General features: G+C 38.9%; 1 protein-coding gene across 1 annotated transcript in view; it reads left to right on the top strand.

The window, feature by feature from the left end:
- Window positions 1-3,780: 3,780 nt before the first annotated feature.
- Window positions 3,781-17,421, top strand: part of LOC135711699 (switch-associated protein 70-like) — a 39,966-nt gene continuing 26,325 nt past the window's right edge. Inside the window, exon 1 of the mRNA XM_065234651.1 lies at window positions 3,781-3,882. The gene's annotated coding sequence lies outside the window, so the exon portion shown is untranslated. The remainder of the gene's footprint in view (window positions 3,883-17,421) is intronic.

Here is a 17,421-nt window from a genome sequence, read left to right as displayed (position 1 = left end):
CAGATGTCTGTAGTGTGTAAACTTCAAACGCAATTGGGAATTGAATTGATTATGCGCGCCACAAGTGTCGGTACTACCAACTAAGAAACATTTAAATTTACCATTAAAAGCGATGTCGATCCAATCACTCTCTCATACTCGAAATGTGCTACGACCAAATTGGCACAACGACGCCCTATACGCTCTCTGACCAAAGCGCAGGGCAAGTGCTCAGTTGCTGACTAGGACCAAACCCCAACATACGACATGCGGGGTCTACGGTATTCGCATTACCGAAATAATAGGTTACTTCTACTATATTTAAAATCAATATGAAGAAAAATGCACGAGAAGTTCACAAAACAGCTTAACGAACTCTACGTCAACCATGCGGTCGTGTCTTGTACACCACCCCACAATATTTTTTTTTTAATTCAATCAAAGCGCACCCCAAAGGTATAAACCTGGAGGGATAAGCATACATGCTATTTTTAAACTACCCAAATTTGGGTAGAATCCACCCAGATCGGTCAAAACTGAACCTACCCAAAAATGGGTAAACTATGTTGAGAGTGACAAGTTCACAAATGAATAAAGTCGATCGGATTCATGTCGATGTTGTCAATTTGTCAACTTGAAAGATCCCACCGACCTCGGCTGGAATTGAACCCAGACCCACCGGGGTGTTAGAAAGCAGTCACGCTTACCACTACACCACCGGCGCCGGCTAAATCAAATCAAAATAGGCGTAGCAAAATAGCCTGTTTTGTTTTGACTTTGTAGTGATTATCCAGTGTGCAGTTCTGTATTTTAAATATTAATCAATGAATGAATTTAGAAAAAAACGATGTCCTACCAACAATCAATACGAAACTAACGATTTTAAATTGGCTCACCACTTTAGTAGCCTATTGGTCCCAAGCAAACGATTAACGTACCCTATTCTAGTTGAAATTCTATTACTACACTATGTTTGTTTTGATTCGCTATGAAAGTTTGACAGATAACATCAGGGGTGTGTGGATTCATGCAGAACATGCAGGGGTGAGTGAAATAGCTTGGGACTGCTTGGGACCGTTGTTCTGGTACTGAGTGAGCCAAAAATAATAATGATTTTCTTCGGGACCCAGTGGTCTTAGAGACCTCTATGGTCCTACTGACTTCTCGACGCAAGATCTCACTAATACAACCTAGCTAGTGTAGCCGTGTAAAACCGGTTTGTTTATTATTTTCAACCACGAAATCAGCTGTCAAAGTGTTCGACTTGACAGTGGTTTGTTTTCTTTTCAACCAGTAAAACGCATGTATTAGTGAAACTACTCACTAATACCATAGAGGTAACTCTAAGACAAGTAGGTCCCGAAGAAACGTGCTCAACTTTTTGGCTCACCTCTGGTACTATCTTCGGTCCCAAGCTTGTCGAATCACCCCTCGAAACATAGGAAAAACCAATAACCCCTCATTTTATCTGTCAAACTTTCAAAGCGAATCAAAACAAACATTGCGTAGTACTAGAATTTCGACTAGAATAGGGTACGTTAATCGTTTGCTTGGGACCAATAGGCTACTAAAGTGGTGAGCCAATTTAAAATCGTTAGTTTCGTATTGAATGTTGCTAATACTAACACTAACGGTGGTAGAGAACTCTATTGTATAAGATAGCTGGAAACGACAGTTTGACATAAATTACTTTTCGCAAGATTTCAATACCACCTTGTGTATTCTTGTTCAACTGTAAGAAAAGCATCATCAAACTGTTTGGCTCCCAATGACGGTTCGTGACAGCTTGTTTTTGGCTGATTTTGACGTTCATATTCTTCGAGTCTGTTTTTCTCTCCCAGGTATAAACTAGGTGAAAAACGTAGACACGTAATTTAGAATAACAAATTAATCAAAGATGAATCAGGCGAATCAATTGAAACGTACAAAAAATGTAAAATCATAATCAACGTAAAACGTAATTTTACCACCGACAAACCGAAATGACACTTAATTGCATTGGAAACTACTCATCGTACTGTTTCTCGAACAGATCAGGAGTTCCACAGGGTAGCACTTTGGGACCCCTGCTCTTCTCTTTATTTGTGAACGATGTAACGTTTATTCTACTAAATGGAGGTAAATTGTTTTTTGCCGATGACTTGAAGATTTACCTAGTCGTTCGAGGCTAGGCCGACTGTTTAGAACTACAAAACCTTCTTGAAATCTTTAATGATTGGTGTGAACGTAATGTTATGGTCCTGTGCGTCTGCGTCTCAAAGTGTTACGTAATTAGTTTCCGTCGAACTAGGACTGCCGTTTTGTTTGATTATAACGTTGCTGGGACTGCAGTTCAACGTGTCAATCACGTTAATGTGTCATGTGTCATGTTGGATGAAAAGCTCACGTACACTCGCCACTTCTCAACCACGATCGACAAAGCTAATCGTCAGCTTGGATTCATGTTCAAGATATCTAAGGAATTTCGTGATCCTCTGTGTTTTAAAGCCCTTTACTGTTCATTGGTACGCTCACTACTGGAATTCGCGTGTGTTGTCTGGAATCCCTACCAAGCAGTATGGTGTGGACGATTCAAAGCTGTTCAACAATTAAATTCAGGTTATACCTATCTTCCATGGAGTGACCCGCTGAATTTACCAGCGTAGGCTGACCGCTGTCGTTTACTGGGTTTGGATACTCTTGCTAAGCGACGAACCATATCGCAGGTCGTCTTCGTTGCTAAAGTTTTGCTCGCAGAATTTGATGTTCCTGAGTTACTGGTCATAATTAGTCTGTATGCTCCTGCCCGAACACTCCGTCCGAGAGCTTTGCTACATGAAGAAGTACATGCAACCAACTATGCTGCAAACAGTTCCTTTGTCGCCATGATTCATCAATTCAACGAAGTATCTGACCTATTTGACTTTGATATCAATGCCTACAGATTTCGTCATCGTTTGCTGTCAGCCAATTTTTATTTTTTAATGAGTGACTACATTTAGATTTGAGTGTTTCATTGAGACTATCGAGTCAGATGGACTATAATAATCATATAATATAATATTTCTGAATTATGCCCGAAAATCGTAAACGGCCGATTTAAATTTGCAGTGATCCGAACTGTCAAAACCATAGGATTTTTTGATCTAGATAAAAATAATTTGTTTAGAATAGATCAGACACGAGCAAATTCATAAATTTTGCATGCGGTTTCATGGCTTAGCTAAATATTTCTTGCGAACACGGAGCCAGATGTCAGTAGTGTGCTCTGGTCAGAAATTTTATTAATTTTGCTATGGTCATTCATGTCAGTTTGTTGGTGATTTTACTACTAGGTACCAGACATGTTTTGCATTGTCAGGTACTCTATGTCGTAGTCTGTGAAAGGAATCTTAACTGCACTGTCCTCTGAACTACTAATGGAGGGCAATTAAACCGCAATTTGCGGCAGATGTCACCGCAAACAACTGCACTGACATCTGATGGAAAGCCAATGCAGAAACTTGACTAAACGGTCATTTAACCTCATTTGACAGTAGTTATTCTTACACATCCCTATGCGCTGCACCTCTCCAAAGTCCAGAGCGGCCGATAATGTCCGTCCATTTGCCAGGCGTTGGGAAGCGCTCTTTTCTGAACGTTACATATTTAAGTAGTCAATCTGTTGTGTATTACTCTTCCACATTGTGTTCTCTGTGATGGTATCAAAACAACGACCGACGTAGTCATCGCCTTCGTTGTCGTACGAATGATGACTCAAACGTCTTAAACCCGATCGCTGGAGAGCTGCTGTTGTTGTGTTGCTGATGCTCGGGCAGCTCCATGCCGCATACATAGTGTGTTCTTAGTATCGTTTTAAGCTCGGTCGCGTACGCAAGCGCTTTCCAGTTCGCTCACAATCGCCAATTTGGTTCATAGACGAAGGTAAACACATCACAAGTGCGTGAACGGTTCTCCGTGGGGTGCGGGTTCGCGTGTACAACGTTCATTAGATCTATGTATGATCTATGCCGGAGGCCGATGGCGATCGGCCAATCGATCAGTGCTAGTTTGACCCCGTATCTGTTGCTGCCTGAACGCCGACGTGTGAAATTACACGCATTCCTGTGGATTACACGGTTTCTATCTAGGATTGTAGTGCTACCGCTGTTGGTTGGTTGGTTGGTTGGTTAGCTGCTACTAATCGGTACAATTAATCAGTTTATTAGGATTTGAGTTCATTTGTATCCGTCAACGCGTGGGACCCGGTACGTGCGCTTGTGTTTGCATTATCTTGGACTCCCAATTCGAACGCTTTGAGCACTTATTTGGCGAGCAATTAGAAGAAAATGAATGTCTAGAAATGGCAGCTCTCCAAGGAGTGATATCATACGTTGTAGTTGCTGATGTTGCTGATCGTGCTAGAATAATAACCCGGAAGTCGGAGGTTTGTTTGGTTTCTTCAGAGAAATTTCTTTGTGCAAAATTACCGTTGGAGTTAAGTACACGGATCTGCTACTGAAAAACTGGAATGGAATGCCTTATCTTATCGTTCTGTTGATATGATATATCAGTACCAACATGGATTGACGAAGACAGCGACACTTCAATTGCAATTACTGCTGACTGCTTTATTGCCAGCAAATATGTATATAACGGCAAGAAAGTGCAAATGTGTCACATATTTCAAAGCGGTACATTACATAACACCCATATGCTTCTGAACTTTGATAGTCTGACTCATGCTTCAATACAATGCCAGCATTAAACTATTCAAATTTGAACGACCTTGACACGATGCATCATCCTCCGTTTTCATGAGCGTGGTGATTCATCTGGCGCGTGCGGAAAGGTCTTCAGATGTGCGGCGATGCATTCTCTGTCACGGAGAGGTCAATTGCCTGTCCGAGCCACGTACCACACAGTTTAGTGAAGAATTTCAAGGACCTTGCGCTCGCGATCGCCACAGCAACCTCAGATCGATCCGTTGAACTCGCTGCATGAGGCTGGCTGCTACCGTCGCCATACACGCACTGGCTTTGCGCAGACAGAGATCCTTAGTTTGAGGTGTGTTGTATCTGCCACCATACCGTCTGATGCCCCACCGTTGTTGATACGGATGCTGGGCTGATGGAGAGCAACCACCAGTCGCCAGCTAGTCGGGATCGGTACCTACTCGCTCGAGCGCACATGCTTCCTTTTTGGTCTCATCCGCACCATTATCATCATCATCGTCATCATCATCGAAAGGCGGAGAGCGATTTTTCGCGAGATCGCAGCAATCACAACATTGCTGTTGTTGTTGTGGCAAAAACGTTGACAGAAATTGCGTGCTTTCGGCTAAACATGCGCGCAGCCCGTGCAGCTTGGCACATTCATCATCATGGTGCTGGGTTTTGTTGTTGTTGCGCTGCAGTTCCGTCCGACCGTGCAGTTTGGAATTTATTTATTTCTGCATCATTTTTTTTTTCTTGCCGTACAATGTATGGGCTACGGGATGTTGAGTAGTCGTCCGTTCTAGGAGCGGTCGTTTATGTTATTTATGATATGTCAACGATATGGGCACTTTAGCGAGGCAAACTGGACGTTTGGTTGATGTGACTAAATGGGTTGTGCTCTGGCTTTGAATGCACTTGAATTTATTAATATTATCTAATGTGACATTCTTTCTAAGACATCGATTCATTGCTATCCAACTATCGTAACTAATACTTAACAATCATTTGGGGCAAGTTGATCTGAAATTACTCAAGCTGCTAAAGCGGATTCCTACATTGAAAGTACTTTTTTGCGACATTCCGTTCCTTTTTATTGGGGGAAACCGTGTCATGCTGTATCATGCTGTAAGTGAAATAAAGGCAAAGAGCGGCGGTCCATTCTATGGAGGAGAACGATCCGTTACTATCCGAAGTGAATAAAGATCATTTCACCCATTATTATAGAGCTGCCATGATCAAACCAAATTATTTGGACAAATATAATATAGGGGAGAAGCACCATTTATGGCCCTAGTTCAAATTTTCTCCAGTTTTGACATATACCAGTCATGGCCATTACGACTTAAGGTGCAACAGTTAATCATGAAAATGATGCCTGCTCCTTTTTTTATTAAACTGGCTATCTCTTCAACACAATTGGCTTTCAATACAGAAACAAACCACACTAGACGACTGGTTTTCTTTTTTTTTCGATTGTTTGGGAAATTCCATAAGCTCGTGACACTCCAATATTGGATACAGATGTTCTACATCCAAAATGGCCATAAAACACAAAAAAAAAAACTTTAAAACGCAAAACAGCTGCATTCCTTGAAATTCAAAAATAGAATCACATTGAAACGGCATAATATAATCCCAAAATATACCCAAAAAAATGCTGAATTTAAATGGCTGTAAATTAAAAAAAATGCCAAACCAATCCGAAATTGACCTCATATGTGCCAGTATTATCTGAAAACACTGAAAAAACAACACATGATGAGTATCAAAACGACTAAATAATATTGAATGTAAATAGCAAAGCACATCAAACCGATTTAATAATTTAAAAAAATATCCTGACTCCGGGCTAAAGGGTGATACGATCAAAATTTGGTCAAGGGAAAACGCGTGTAAATCGGTGAAATCGTTTATTTAAAAAATCAAATTAAATTTCTTTTTCAAGTTCAATTAGTATAAAATTCAGGAAAAATATTCAGTTAGGCTTCCGCTTTTCCAAATCCGAATTGCCGGGCCTTACGCTTGACCCCTGCCATCAGATTTTGTACAGCCACCTTGTCCACCTTCTTCGCCGCAGAAAGCCAGTTTGCCTTGAACTGCTGCTCGCCCTTAGCAGTTTTTTGGTCTTCTTTAGGTTCCGCTTGACAATAGCCCAGTATTTCTCAATTGGGCGGAGCTCTGGCGTGTTGGGAGGGTTCTTGTCCTTGGGAACCACCTGCACGTTGTTGGCCGCGTACCACTCCATGGCCTTTTTACCGTAATGGCAAGATGCCAAATCCGGCCAAAACAGTACGGAACAACCGTGTTTCTTCAGGAAAGGCAGCAGACGTTTATTCAAACACTCTTTCACGTAAATTTCTTGGTTGACAGTCCCGGAAGCTATGAAAATGCTGCTTTTCAAGCCACAGGTACAGATGGCTTGCCAAACCAGATATTTCTTTGCGAACTTTGACAGTTTCATGTGCTTGAAAACATCTGCTACCTTTCCCCTTCCTTTTGCCGTATAAAACTCCTGTCCCGGAAGCTGCTTGTAGTCGGCTTTGACGTAGGTTTCGTCGTCCATTACCACGCAGTCAAACTTCGTCAGCATCGTCGTGTACAGCCTCCGGGATCGCGCTTTGGCCGTCGTATTTTGTTTATCATCGCGATTTGGAGTCACTACCTTCTTGTAAGTCGATAGTCCGGCTCGTTTTTTGGCTCGATGCACGGTTGTAGACGATACACCCAGCTTATTTGCGGCATCTCGGAGAGAGAGGTTAGGGTTTCGCTTGAAACTACCGGCAACTCTCTTTGTCGTCTCAGCGGCTTCCGGTTTTCGATTTCCCCCCGATCCAGACTTCCTGGCTGTCGACAAACGTTCCCCAAACACTTTAATTACATTTGTAACGGTTGATTTGGCAACTTTTAGCGATTTTGCCAACTTTGCGTGCGAGTAGCTCGGATTTTCGCGATGCGCGAGCAAAATTTTGATACGCTGCTCTTCTTGCTTGGACGGCATTTTGACAACTGAAGAGTGAATTCCAAAATCAAAATAGGAGCAACATTCTACACACACACACACCTTCAAAATGAGGGGTGTTCAGGTTTTTTAAATGCAAAAGTGAAAGAAATACGTCAAGTTGATATTGACCAAATTTTGACCGTATCACCCTTTAAATTGCAACACCAAAAAGGCCCCATACCGCAAATTCTATAGTCTCCACTTTCAATTGGTTGAAAATAATCCGCAGTATGCCAAGGAACGAACTTTTGATCTGACGCTGCCCATGAGCTTCAACACAGATTCCTTGGCAATAGTTTTGGCCACGTTTGTCCAGTCTTTTTCAAATTCTTCTATTGAATTCGCTGCCTTAAAATGATTCCGTAGATATCCCTTGGAAAGGGCCCAACAAGTTTCGATTGACCGGGCCTCCAGACAATTTGGAGGATTCATCTCTTTTGGCACGTATTGCACATTGTTTGCTTTGTAGCGAGCTACCGTGTCTTTCGAAAGTAAATTACAGTGTTTATCGTCTCCTTCGTCACAAATGGCTTTGAAATATTTTCACACTCAAATATCACTTACCAAAGATGGCCTTCTTAAGGCTTACCATATCAAAAACTTGAAATGGAGGACAATTTATTTAAGGTTTGGAGATTAAGGAGGACAATGATTCCTTTTCTTAACATTAAAGGAGGACAATGAGTTTTTATCAAACGTTTTAATAATATGTGCACTATCACAAAATTCATGATTTGCGAAGGTTCAATTGAGATTGTTCATAACTTGTGGTAGATATCAATTTAATTCATCTTCTCGTTTTACTTCTGAAAAATGTATCAAAGTAGCCTTCATAATTCATGTTTGATACATGGAAATGCTCTCGTCTAGCTGATTTGCATGAAAACTGCAGCTTTACAGCCTTAAAACCATCCCAGCCTTTATCATGTACAAAAATCAGGATACATGTCATCGCTGATTGAAACCAACATGGAACATCTAAGCAAACCTGTTAAATATACCAGAGAGTTTTTCGAACATTATAATTTATTTTCAAAATGTCAAATTTTAGTAAAAATACAGAAAAAAATGATGAATTTTCACTGACTCTTCGAAAATAATATATAATGTTCGAAAATCCCTCTGTTGTTGATCGTCCGATTTTCGAGAAATTGATTGTCAAAATTGATTCCTGGTTTGTCTGAAATATGCAGGTTTATTTAAAAAATTTCCATCCGTCAAATTTAGGTTAAATTCACGAAATGGACAGCAACCTTGACCGCAGCCTAAATGTGGCGAGTTGACAGCTGTAGTATACTCCTAGTCCCACCATCGAATGGCATTTGCTATATAAGATAAAGTTGCGACATAATTAAACAAATAAGCTCTGCAAACAACGCTTTTTGAAAACAATTTATTAATATGTTACTGGAAAAATGCAAGGATTAAAAAGGAGGACGTAGAAAAATTATTGAAAAAGGAGGACATGTCCTCCTTTAGGATACCATATGGTAACCCTATGTTTCGGTAAAAATTCATGGTAAGTCATCGGTATCGCCAACTTCCTGATCATCGCGAACTGTGCAGTATTGGTCTCCCGGAAGCGTCTTGAATTCAAATTTGACGTATGTTTCACCGTCCATGATAACACACGCCAATTTTCCACACAGCAGGCTATTACATAGCTTCCGAGCCCTCGGTTTGACGGATGCGGCTTGTTTCTGATTCCGTTTCGGGTTCTTCTGCTTCTTGAACGTTTTCAGCCCGTTTCTTGCCTTGGCACGTTGGACGTTACTCTTCGATGTTCTCAGTTTTTTGACCAAATCTCGATTAGAGGCACCTTTCTTATTGACGAAAGCTTGGGTGATCTTCCGTTCCAGTCCACCGGTCCGGTGACCGGTTTACGGCCAGATTTCGGTGTGTCCTCGAAGGTAACTTCTTTTCCGAAGTTCCAGATGGCAGTTCGGACTGATCCGATACTTACTTTCACCATATTCGCCTACACTGTACCAAATCACTGTCCTCTGTTCGAATGAAACCTCAGACCATTCAAATCGAAATATCGAAACCGCCTTTTCGAATGATAGCTGCAACCGGATGACGGTTGTTTAGAAAATAGATGATTTTCCTCTCGGATACAGGATGAACATTGTTATGAGAAGGGAAAGGGTCTTCAGTCGGAATCCGTAATATTCTCTGCAGAATGATAGTCATCTTAAATTGAAATGCATTTGGTATTGGTTCAGCCCCTTTACGCAAATCATTCAAAACGATGATGTAAATAATTCTATCGAACGTCATTTGCTGCTTTTAGCAAACGAGGTGGATGCATAGACATCGGTATCAGAAGTGGTCCGAACATTGGTAAAGCGTGAAAACCGTAGATTTTCTATTTCGTGGTGGAGGAAGTTTCCTCTGCCAACACATAATTTTTGTATCCATGATAAATGGCTGTTCATGGCTTTTCAATATGGAAATGTATACAATCGAATTCATAATCTAATCTAAAACATTTGCAAGTCATCCTATCCTTACATTGTTGTCCTCTGAGTCATATATGTTTTACAGCCAATTTTCAAGTAAATATCATCCTTTATTTGGCGGACGTCATATGTAGAGTCGGTGTATAATGAGTCACGCCAAGAGAAAAACAGTTGAACTCGCATCACGGTTTTCGAAAGATTCCCTTTCTTTTCACTGGGCAACAGAGGACTTTTACATCAACTTCAAATGACTTCTAGCGAGAAAAAAAATAGCGGCTGTAGTAAATCCTTATATCAGTAATTTTGTCAAATTATCTTATCAAAAAATAGTAGAAATTCTCATTACTGATCATTGCCAAACGTATCCCATGACAATTTAATGCTCAGTGCGTAATTATGATAATTTTTCCAATTATATTTTATATTTTATTGCATTACCTTTCGTGGACCTTTCATAGCATCGTAATGTTTGTTTTCTTTGCACGATAGGTAGCCGGTTTGACAGTTCAATAGGTAGACTTGGCTTCACTCTTGGCGTGACTCATTATACACCGACTCTAGTCATATGGATGGTCATCAGTTGATGACGAATTCAACCATAAGGAAATCATCCGAAATTCGACAGCATATTGTTAAAGGGCTCGAGCAATACAATAATCAGTCGAAGTATTGCAGATGTTTTCGTTCAGTGTACTTCCTTATCCGCTTTTCCGCAAAGGCACATTGACGAGTGCACGGATGGATTTGAGTTCACTCACTCGACAAAAAGTGACTCAACAGCGGGGCCCTGTTTACTAAAAATGAACACATATATGTTCATTTTTAGTAAACAGGGCCCCGCTGTTGTGTCACTTTTTGTCGAGTGAGTGAACTCAAATTCATCCGTGCACTCGTCAATTGTACATGGACGAGTGCACCGATGAATTTGAGTTCACTCACTCGAGAAAAAGTGACACAAGCTGCGGGCAATGTTTACTAATAATGAACACTAAATGTTCATGAATAATGAATAATGAAAATTTAGTGGTCATGATTAGTAAACATTGCCCGCAGCTTGTGTCACTTTTTCTCGAGTGAGTGAACTCAAATTCATCGGTGCACTCGTCCATACAAACTTGTTGGGCAATAAGTAAACATCAACACGCATCGAGGAACAGCTGATAAACTTCATCCGGGTAGAAATGTAGCGAGTTGAAAGTGTGCTTATAGTTTCTGGGCAAACCCTACACTCGGTGATGTTACGGCTCATATGATTCTGTAAGTCACCTTTAAGTACTTTAGAAAAAAATATTAAATTATATGATGAAAACATAATCTAATCCATATTTAAGCTTATAAATGTATCAATCTCAGTTGGTCGGATTTAATAAGGTAGTTGTTGGAACCTTTAAAAAGCTCTAATTGCTAGAACTTTGGGGAAGTTAAAAGATCTTTAAGAGTCAAGCTTCGATAGCTTTAGGACAATCTCATAGATTTCAGAAAAAAATTACAGCCATTAAATTCAGGAAAATCACAATACATTTGCAGTAGTTGCCAAAACTTCAGTTAAGTTTGGAGATCTATGGGTATGTTACGTGAATTTCGAATGAGTTCTGAAAACTTCGGGGCAGTTCCACGAAAATCAGCAAAACTGTGAGAACTTCAGGGACGTATCTAGAACTTCAGGTTAGTTTTGAAAACTTTATGGCAGTTCCATTAATTTCAGTAAAATAGCAAAAACCTCAAAGAAGTTTCAAACATGTATGGATAGTTTAAACAAAAAACCAGGGATGTTTTAAGACAATTTAAGTTCCAAAAAGTTCAAAGAATTTTAAAGAACTTCAGGGAAGTTTAAAGATCTGAAGTTCCCTCAATTCTATTGAAGTTCTTTGTACAGCTCTGAAATAATAGAACTGCCCTATAAACCATTAAAGATCTTCGAAGTTCCTGAAATTATTCTAAAGTTTTCATAAAATCTCTGGAGATCTCTGAATTTCCTAAACATTTCCCGGATATTTTTATGGGTTCTCGAAACCATATTTGTATGAAACTTTTGTTTAATTGGGCAATGATTCTCATTTTTTGCTAAAATTAGACCATTTTGGTTCTAGTAAAATTATCAAAATGGTGCCAGGAAATGTTTCAAAAAAATGTAGCATAGAAACGGCGCTTCTGATCGAAATGACGGCACAATTATAGAGAAAAACAATGTTTTTCAGGAAAAAATATTCGGAAAAAAACAAAAATTTAAAAAAAAAAACGTATAAAACCTAAATATCTCAAAATGTCTTTGTTCGATTTTAATTCTAAACACTTAAAAATTGACAAAAATCCCAAGAGCTTTTGATAAACTTTTTGTTAATACGATTTTTCATATAATTTATTTTCAGAAAACAATGTTTGAAACATTTTAAAAAACTTTCTATGAAACAATACATAAAAAAATCGTATTAACAAAAAGTTCTAAAAAATTACCAAAAGGTTCTTGTTTTACGTTTTTATTTTTTAATTTAAAAAAAAACTGTCAGGGACATTTTGAGATATTTGAGATTTTTAGTTTTTACTTAAAATAAATATAAAACTTGCAATGTTAGTAGGGTTTTTTTTTTACCATAGTTAGCTGTTCCCATTATTTTTTTTATCTAGTTCGTTTATTTGGAAGGCTCAATCGCGTTAGATTCACGGAGCCGATACTTTATTGTTCATTGTTTGTAACAAAATTAACTTATTTCTATCTCTAGTAAGAGTTGGGCCGAATAATCTGTTCCAATTAAACCGGGAAAACTATGTTCGACCACCGGGAGAAACCGAAAAAATAAAGCTGTAAAATGCCTCTGACTTCGGGCCGACTCCGCCTCTCTGGACCTACACTGAGGCAAAATAACGTAAGAATTCCACTTATTAATTTTGGCCACAAGAAATCAGTATGCATTTAATTGAATTGCCTTATGAAAAATAATGTTTGCCAAAAAATAATGAAACAGACAGGAACCGAACCATGGACGTTGAGATTACGGGCCCGTGTGTTGACCATTCGTCTTTCAACGGTTTGGAAAATGAAATGGTTAGAGGCGTATAGGAGCTACCTCATGTTAGACGAAAATCATTTATTAGTCACGCTTATGAAATTCATATGTGTCGTTGATAAGTCGAGCCTTATGAAATTCTTAAGTATATTTGCTCTACGCTCGTACAAATCGACTGAAGAGGTCTTAGTCTAGCAATCTTATGAAGTAATTGTTTGCCTTATAAGTCGTATCCAGGTGTCTTGGATCGACTAAGGATAACTTTAAACAATGTAAACCCAAATTTCGGAGGAACTATGGGTTAAACAATCAATTGCAGATACCTTACAGCTTACACACCAAATTTTAGTTTTCATTATCAGTAAAACGGTTTGCTGGATCATGATATGCAACAAAAAAGCTTTGCGGAAAAACAGCAAACGATATTTTTACCGAAAAATTCAGCTAACATAAACGGTTTGCTTGACACCCAGTAAAGAGCTGTCAATCTGTTAGCGTCACAGTCGCAAGTATTTGCATTCGTACGATTCGTACAAACCACTGAGGAGGAGGAGATAAACAAAACTACAAACATATAAAATGAGGCTGGTAAGAGTACTGGTTATAATAAATTTTAATAAAGTATGCATGGAAAAGACCCTGGCGATTTTGTCTTTATTATTTGTGTATTTGTATCAAAAATCTTTAATAGAAGCTGCCAGCCCCAAGTGAAAATAAATTCGATTTACTGAGTTTATTCAGCAAAATTCTGTGAGCAGTCAGAATTTTTTATTGCTGAAAAATTAGTGAATAAATATTGCTGATTATCAGTAAAATGTTGTCATTTTGACAGAAGTTGGAATTGCTGGAAAATTCAGCAGCATTATTTTGCTGAAAAGTTTGCTGATCTTTCATCAAGTCTAAAATCAGCAAAATTTTGCTGGGTTTCAGCAATTTAAATTTGGTGTGTATACTGAAAGTTTTGCTTTTCAGAGAGGTGTCGTTCTTTGCGGATGAAGATTTAAAGAATTCCAAATATCTTTTTGGTTCAGACGCCTTGTGTGGTAATGTTAGAAGACTTAAAGCCTAAGCGCAATGACAGTGGAAGCGGAACGGCAACGGCAGCGGAAAAGCCCGATCTGAGGAAGCCAACTTGTCGGATTGAAAAGTTGTTGGAACCAAATCGACTTCGGTTAGGCATCTTGATGTCATTTGTGACAACTGGCAAACTTTCCGTTTCCGTTCCGCTTCCGTCCACATTGTGTTTGGGCCTTTATGTTTCAACTTCAAAGGTCTCACTGACGGAGTATGTCTGGTAGCTTTTTAGCTAACTTAGGATATTGATACGGTAACTTCTTTCAGTGATTGAAAGCACACAGAATCAAAAAAAAATACAGGACAAAGTATCGACTAATCTCGTTTAAGCAATTTCCATACTCCTTTGACGGACGACGACGTTGACGGTGACCGAGAAATTTAATCCCACGTCCGGAAAAAAAAAAATGGTCAAAGCCACTTTTCTCGTCGTATCGTCAAAATCGATGAATATAATTGTGCGAATCGCAGCAAAATCTCGTAAAAAATCGACATCGTATCAAATTCTGCGTGGGAATTTTCGATTGCTGTGCGCACAGTGGCACAGTGAGATGGTTGTTAGTCCGTATAGTTAGTTGATCGGTGGGAACAAGCAGCAAAGGGAATCATTCATTCCAATCGTCGGAAAGAACATTTGAACGTTCGATTCGGAAAGCATGTACCCAGCAATTACCGATTTTCGAAAGTAAATTACGTTGACCATAAAGCAAACTACACCCCCGTTTGTCGTGATGGTTGTTTCACCGTTTAGACAGATGACTATCATTCAATCACAAAAATGAATAAATAAAATAACGCTCGCTTATAATTAGAGAACCACTTTTCTCCGCGCAGAGCAAATATGGTGGTGGCTTCTAAAACGCCAACGTAGGTTCAAACTTATAGGTTAGGTACGGTTGCGAGTGCGCGGCGTGTGTTTCTCTGTAGCGCATGGGTGATCGGGTGAATCGGTAGCAGTTTTGCGACTGTTGCGATCCCTGGGTGGGACACTGAAATTTGCAGAAGAGAGGAAAAGTTGGCTTGACCATAAATTAATTGCAAACTACCGGCGACGATCGCTTCATTGGTCACACGATTGAGCCAGCAATAGAGCGATTAAGTAATTAATCTTATATAAAATTTGATCAATGTAGAATGCCGTTTTGTGTGACACACTTTTTTCAATTACTGTTGCTTTCAACTTGTTTGTAACGTGAACAAGTTTGGTACAGGACACCTTGGGTATTTTATCGATATAATAAGAACAATGATTTAATGCTTACGTAGCACTATATGCCAAATATAGGTCTGTTGTAATTGAAAAAAAAGTAGAAGGGTCTGTGCCTAGAGGCACGAACGGAAGCTTGACGTAGGACCTGTTGATCATTTAGTTCCTAACTCTTTCCGTTTTTGAATTGGTGGCCTTTTTTTTTGTAATCCGTAAGTGATGGTCTGATGGTCCGAAAGTGAGGATAACGATAAAAAACAAACATTTTTAACTAAAGCAAAAATGAGGATAGCAAACTAAGCACTTGAAAATGGGATTACACAAGTTTTGCAAGTTATAAACGTCAAGAAAGGTCAATTAAAATATTGTCTGTTGCAGTGGTGACTGGATTTTTGGGAATATTTTGAGTCGCACTTTGATGGTACGCTGACGAAAAACAACGAACTTTTTGGTTATTTCACGCCTAAAACGCTATTGAGTTTAACACATTTGGAAACAAAAAAGGTCCATTTGAATTTAAACACGTCTCAAAATCATTTTCAATTTAATTCATACTTGGAAAACCATACAATTGTTCACAAATAAGTAATTTAGAATTGTTTGCAAAATTGGAAATATGTTACAAAATTATTTTTACACGTGTTTCGAGTAGAATGCAATGAGAGTGTAAGATCTTGAAATCAAAACCAAGGTGTCAATCAAAACATATAGGTGTTCTAATGTGCCAAATTCATGATTCAGCCATGTTGGATTTTTGTATGGGACAAAAATTTGTGGAATTCATTGCAATCTTTCCGTCCCGGATTATTTTGCTGTCATCAATTTTGTTGTTCATTTGGCTCTCTATTTTTTACCGGTTCAAACCAAACACCCTGCAAATAATCGAGAAATGATCTCAATTCCATAAGTCACATCGGATTTACACGGAAATTCCCTGAGGTCTGTCCAATGTGAGACATTTTCCTTTTTTCCAATATGAACATATCATTTTTCGTTGTCAAACCATAAACGAATCGTATATATGTGAGCAATATGTATAGCGGATATACTAGGTTTTCCAAATCGTCTTTAAGTTCAGTTGATTTGTTCTACTATATCAACCAAGACCCCAATAATGTCTGTAGTATCGAAATATATCCAAACACATTCAAAGTGTCTATGCGGATTGTACCCGACCTATATTGCTAAGTATACAAGATGTTATAGGTTCTGAAATCATTCTGAGAATCAGATTATTTTTCTACTAGATCACCCAAGACTAATTCAATATCTGTAGTATCGAAATATGCCCAAACAAATTGGCAGTATCTATGTGGATCATGCCAACCTATTTCCGTGTACGCCAAATGTTGTAGGATACTACAGATATTAACCTAGTCTTTGTTGATCTAGTTAAACAAATCATCTGAACTGCAGGACATTAACATTTTCCATATAGACACTATGAATCTGTTTGGACATATTTCGATACTACATACTCTATCCCAGTCATGGTTGATCTAGTAGAATAAATCATCTGAACTCCAGAACAATTTGGAGAACCTAAAACATCTGGTATACATGACATTAGTTCATGCATGATCCACATAGACACTGTGCATTTTTCTGGAAATATTTCGATACTAAAGACGTTGTCCCAATCTCGGTTGATCTAGTAGATCAAATTATCTGAACTCCAGGACGATTTGAAGAACCTACAACATCTGGATTACTCGGAAATAGATCATGCATGATCCACATAGACACTTTGAATCTGATTGGACATGTTTCGATACTACACACATTATTGCAGTCTTGGTTGATCTAGTAGAACAAATCAACTGATGTCCTGGACGATTCGGAAAACCTATAATTTGCGGTATACATAGTAATAAGTCGTGCATGATCCATAAAGTCACACGATTCGGTTATTATTTGACAACAAAAAGTGCTAGGTTCACATTAGAAATAAAAGAAATCATGAAAATGTCTCACCATTGGACAGAACCCAAGGAATATCTGTGTAAATACGCAACCG

This window comes from Ochlerotatus camptorhynchus, unplaced genomic scaffold, assembly GCF_037179485.1.
Source record: "Ochlerotatus camptorhynchus isolate MF236.1 unplaced genomic scaffold, CSIRO-AGI_Acam_v1.1 ptg000434l, whole genome shotgun sequence".
In the NCBI taxonomy this organism is placed as follows: domain Eukaryota; kingdom Metazoa; phylum Arthropoda; class Insecta; order Diptera; family Culicidae; genus Ochlerotatus; species Ochlerotatus camptorhynchus.
Note: the sequence above shows the minus strand (reverse complement) of the source record. Positions and strands in the feature narration are given on the sequence as shown.